Source organism: Triticum dicoccoides, unplaced genomic scaffold (assembly GCF_002162155.2).
Source record: "Triticum dicoccoides isolate Atlit2015 ecotype Zavitan unplaced genomic scaffold, WEW_v2.0 scaffold27546, whole genome shotgun sequence".
NCBI classification, from domain to species: Eukaryota; Viridiplantae; Streptophyta; class Magnoliopsida; order Poales; family Poaceae; genus Triticum; species Triticum dicoccoides.
The window spans coordinates 1-6,200 of NW_021259547.1; positions in this window are offsets into that span (position 1 = coordinate 1).

Consider the following 6,200-nt stretch of genomic DNA (forward strand, 5'->3'; position numbering starts at 1 on the left):
GGAGGGGGTGGTGATACGTCTCCAACGTATCTATAATTTTTGATTGTTCCATGCTATTATATTACCCGTTTTGGATGTTTATGGGCTTTATTTTACACATTTATATCATTTTTGGGACTAACCTATTAACCGGAGGCCCAGCCCGTATTGCTGTTTTTTTTGCCTATTTCAGTATTTCGAAGAAAAAAAATATCAAACAAAGTCCAAACGGAACGAAACCTTCGGGAGCGTGATTTTTGGAACGAACGTGATCCAGGGGACTTGGAGTGCAAGTCAAGAAGCAGTCGAGGCGGCCACGAGGGTGGAGGGCGCGCCCACCCCTACAGGGTGCGTCCCCTATCTCGTGGGCCCCTCAAGCGGCCACCGACCTACTTCTTCCTCCTATATATACCCACGTACTCCGAAAACATCTAGGGAGCCAACGAAAAGCTATTTCCACCGCCGTAACCTTCTGTATCCGCGAGATCCCATCTTGGAGCCTTCGCCAGCGCTCCACCGGAGGGGAAATCAACCACGGAGGGCTTCTACATCAACACCATAGCCCCTCCGATGAGTTGTGAGTAGTTTACCACAGACATTCGAGTCCATAGTTATTAGCTAGATGGCTTCTTCTCTCTTTTTGGATCTCAATACCATGTTCTCCTCGATCTTCTTGGCGATCTATTCGATGTAACTCTTTTTGCGGTGTGTTTGTCGAGATCCGATGAATTGTGGGTTTATGATCAAGTTTATCTATGAGAAATATTTGAATCTCCTCTGAATTCTTTTATGAGCAAGTCTCGTAGCATGCACATATGGTTAAAGTTTTGTAACAAATTTGAAACATGAGGTGTTCTTAGATTGTGCATCCTTATGAGTGGCGGCCGGGGAAGAGCGATGGTCTTTTCCTACCAATCTATCCCTCTAGGAGCATGCGCGTAGTGCTTGGTTTTTGATGACTTGTAGATTTTTTTAATAAGTATATGAGTTCTTTTGACTAATATTGAGTCCATGAATTATACGCACTTTTACCTTTCCATCATTGCTAGCCTCTTTGGTACCGTGCATTGTCCTTTCTCACCTTGAGAGTTGGTGCAAACTTCACCGGTGCATCCAAACCCCATGATATGATACGCTCTATCACACATAAACCTCCTTATATCTTCCTCAAAATAGCCACCATACCTACCTATTATGGCATTTTCATAGCCATTCCGAGATATATTGCCATGCAACTTTCCACCGTTCCGTTTATCATCATGACACGCATTATAATTGTCATATTACCATTGCATGATCATGTAGTTGACATCGTATTTGTGGCAAGGCCACTTTGCATAATTTTTCATACATGTCACTCTTGATTCATTGCACCATCTTGGTACACCGCCGGAGGCATTCATATAGAGTCATATCTTGTTCTGGTTTTGAGTTGTAATTCATAAGTTGTAAATCAATAAAAGTGTGATATCATCATTATTAGAGTATTGTCCCCAAAAAGAAAAAAAAGAAAGGCCAAAAAGAAAAAAAAAAGAAAGGCCAAAGAAAAAAAGAAGAAGAAAGGCCAAAAAAAGGCCCAAAAAAGGAAAAAAGGAAAAAAGGAAAAAAAGAAAATAAATAAAAAGGGGGCAATGTTACTATCTCTTTTCCATACTTGTGCTTCAAAGTAGCACCATGTTCTTCATATAGAGAGTCTCATATGTTGTCACTTTTATATACTAGTGGGAATTTTTTATTATAGAACTTGGCTTGTATATTACTACGATGGGCTTACTCAAAAGGCCCTAGGTCTTCGTGAGCAAGCAAGTTGGATGCACACCCACTAGTTTTCTTTTATTGAGTTTTCATACATTTATAGCTCTAGTGCATCCGTTGCATGGCAATCCCTACTCCTCATGTTGACATCAATTGATGGGCATCTCCATAGCCCGTTGATTATCCTCGTCAATGTGAGACTTTTTTCCTTTTTTGTCTTCTCCACACAATCCCCATCATCATATTCTATTCCACCCATAGTGCTATATCCATGGCTCACGCTCATGTATTGCGTAAAAGTTGAAAAAGTTTGAGATTATTTAAGTACGAAACAATTGCTTGGCTTGTCATCGGGGGTGTATAATTTGGGAGCATTTTTGTGTGACGAAAATGAATCATAGCCTAACTATATGATTTTGTAGGGATGAACTTTCTTTAGCCATGTTATTTTGAGAAGACATGATTGCTTTGATTAGTATGCTTGAGTATTACTATTTCTTATGTCAATATGAACTTTTATTTTGAATCATTTGGATCTGAACATTCATGCCACAACAAAGAAAATTACATTGAGAATTATGGTAGGTAGCATTCCACATCAAAAAAATCTGTTTTTATCATTTACCTACTCGAGGACGAGCAGGAATTAAGCTTGGGGATGCTTGATACGTCTCCAACGTATCTATAATTTTTGATTGTTCCATGCTATTATATTACCCGTTTTGGATGTTTATTGGCTTTATTTTACACATTTTATATCATTTTTGGGACTAACCTACTAACCGGAGGCCCAACCCGTATTGCTGTTTTTTTTGCTTATTTCAGTATTTCGAAGAAAAGGAATATCAAACGGAGTCCAAACAGAATGAAACCTTCGGGAGCGTGATTTTCGGAACGAACGTGATCCAGAGGACTTGGAGTGCAAGTCAAGAAGCAGTCGAGGCGGCCACGAGGGTGGAGGGCGCGCCCACCCCTACAAGGCGCGTCCCCCTATCTTGTGGGCCCCTCGGACGGCTACCGACCTACTTCTTCCTCCTATATATACCCACGTACCCCGCAAACATCTAGGGAGCCAACGAAAACCTATTTCCACCGCCGTAACCTTCTGTATCCGCGAGATCCCATCTTGGGGCCTTCGCCGATGCTCCACCGGAGGGGGAATCGACCATGGAGGGCTTCTACATCAACACCATAGCCCCTCCGATGAGTTGTGAGTAGTTTATCACAGACCTTCGGGTCCATAGTTATTAGCTAGATGGCTTCTTCTCTTTTTTTGGATCTCAATACCATGTTCTCCTCGATCTTCTTGGAGATCTATTCGATGTAACTCTTTTTGCGGTGTGTTTGTCGAGATCCAATGAATTGTGGATTTATGATCAAGTTTATCTATGAGAAATATTTGAATCTCATCTGAATTCTTTTATGTATGATTGAGTTATCTTTGCAAGTCTCTTCGAATTATCAGTTTGGTTTGGCCTACTAGATTGATCTTTCTTGCAATGGGAGAAGTGCTTAGCATTGGGTTCAATTTTGCGGTGTCCTTTCCCAGTGACAGCAGGGGCAGCAAGGCACATATTGTATTGTTTGCCATCGAGGATAAAAAGATGGGGTTTATATCATATTGCATGAGTTTATCCCTCTACATCATGTCATCTTTCTTAATGCGTTACTCTGTTCTTATGAACATAATACTCTAGAAGGATGTTGGATAGTGGTCGATGTGTGGAGTAATAGTAGTAGATGCAGGCAGGAGTCGATCTACTTGTCACGGACGTGATGCCTATATACATGATCATGCCTAGATAATCTCATAATTATTCGCTTTTCTATCAATTGCTCGACAGTAATTTGTTCACCCACCGTAATACTTATGCTATCTTGAGAGAAGCCACTGGTGAAACATATGGCCCCTGGGTCTATCTTTTATCATATAAGCTTTCAATCTACTTTTATTTGCATCTTTACTTTTCCAATCTATATCATAAAATACCAAAAATATATTTATCTTATCATACTTTCTCTATCAGATCTCACTTTTGCAAGTGGCCGTGAAGGGATTGACAACCCCTTTATTGCGTTGGTTGCGAGTTCATTGTTTGTTTGTGTAGGTGCGTGTGACTTTTGAGGAGCCTCCTACTGGATTAATACCTTGGTTCTAAAAAACTGAGCGAAATACTTACACTACTGAGTCCCACTCCTTGGGGCCACATAGAACCCCGTAAACCTCCAAGCCAGGGAGGTCTGATCAGCTTTCTGGACTATCACGTCGATATGTCCAACACTGAAGTTTCGTAACTCAACTGTAACATCTCTTGACCAAAACAGCCCGATGCCACAACTGAGTCCCACACTATCCACCGCAAAACTACCAACAAAACCAAGAGTGTTCTGTAAGCTCTCCACCCTCTTCGCCCTTATTTTTGTTTCCATCACAAAAAGTAGGGCAGGCCCTTCTTGCTTCACGACATTGCGAAGCTCACGAACTGCCTTGGGGTTCCCAACCCCCCGGCAGTTCCAACTTAAGCACCTCATTGCGCTTGGCAGGGCTGTCCAGCAGCCGCTGCCGAATTTTTAGAAGTTGTAGGGGTCGGTTTCTTTTTCTTTTGGCTAGGTTCAGTTTCCGAAGACTCGCCGACTCCACCTGGATCAAGCGAGCTCTCCCCTTTCTTTGCTTTGAAGATGACCATATCAGTAGTAGTAGCCCCGGTGTTTGCATCATCCAGATTTGACATGCTTTTATTGTTACCTCTAAATTACATGTAAGGCTTATCAATCAATGTACGTGCCCTAATACGATAGATTGTATTAAATCACCGACACTTATTCTGGAACGGAGGGAGTACTTGGTAAGCTACCAACAATATTTTGCAATTGATAAATTTGCAATCAATAATTTGATGTATTATATTATGGTTATAAATAGGAAGAATTATAAAATGATGTTTTATGAATAATAAATGGATTTTCTCTATAATATATAAATTAGATAGTAGTAAAAGAATATTTGATCTCACTTTAATGGAAGCGCACAGACCGATAAGTACATGATAACTTAAGAAGAGTTTAATGAAGACAGTGTTTGATTAGTTGTAACGAAAAATTAAATTATTTCAAAAAAGTTGTACTAAAAATAAATCAATGTGTATTGCGTGCAAGAGAAAGCACAGTTGACCTCATTATATTGTAATTTGCAGTACCAAAACCTTTTAGCAGGCAGGTTAATTAAGATTTTTCTTATGCAAACTAACTTTTGTGGTCAATAACTACGCGTGGCATCACAACTTTTATTAGCCAACTTAATTGATATAGTGAGTACAGCAAGTACATGTATGACACCTAACTAAAATTAGGATGGAGATCTCATGCGTGTGCAGGACCTGTGAACCGAAAGGCTACATGGACTAGAAACCGTAGGAGGTATTTGGCAGGTGAGGCACTGGCCGGCTGGCATTAATTTTGAATTCGGTCCCATAATTTGGCATAGGCTGATAGGAATCTAATAGATAGCCTGGCTATATGAAGTTGCCACTCCACTTATAGACAAGTCCGCGTCACTTTAGCAAAGGCCCATGTTTTGCCGAGTGTTTTTTTTCCACTACGCAAAGGCTGCGGAGTGTCCTAAAAAAGACACTAGGCAAACAGGTTGATTCCGGTAGTGTGAAATCTATGACCCGTGCTTTTGTTAAATTGCACACGAACAAAATTTTAGTTGCACACGGTCGAATGAAGCAGAGCAACGAAGTACTCAATGCACGCATTTCACTGTGCCCATTCGTTTGTAATGTGAAACCACATCGCACGCATTTTTTTTTTGTAACAACAGTGTGCAATGTTGGATCACCTTCCCAATAGGCTAGGACGTGCCCTCCTCACCAGCAAAAAAGCCGGTAGTGACAGACCCAGGTTCCGTGTGTGATGAGCATCTTCAACTGTGAGTGCTATGCCATTAATAGCCATCCTACTCTGCCGCAATTTTTTCCCGCCATCCTAATCATTCTTAGTGCATCTCCAACGGCAACCCGTAAATTTCCTTCCGCATCCGTCCCCGGACAGGGGGGCCAGTCCACGGACATGTCACATACATTTTTACAACAACTCAAACCAACTGGACAAAATTCGTGCAAACACGACTGAATTTTATATAAACATGACGGATTTCATATAAAAATGCCGGATTTTCATATAAACATGACAGATTTCAATACATTTACATCAACTAACGGTGCTAGTCCGGCTCTGGAGGTATAATAATACCTAATCTAAATGGCCGCCCGCGGATCCCTCTGTCTTCCTCATGTCCGACAACCCGAGCCCCAGAGGTATATGCTTCAACGCAAAGGATGGCTCGTTTCCCCACCACTTGCCGGAGTGGAATCCCAGGCTGATGCTTCAACGGGAGGGGAAGGCGGTGGCTCCGCTTCTGTGGAGCCCATGTGGGATCGACGGAGGTCCTCGCAAGAGAAGAG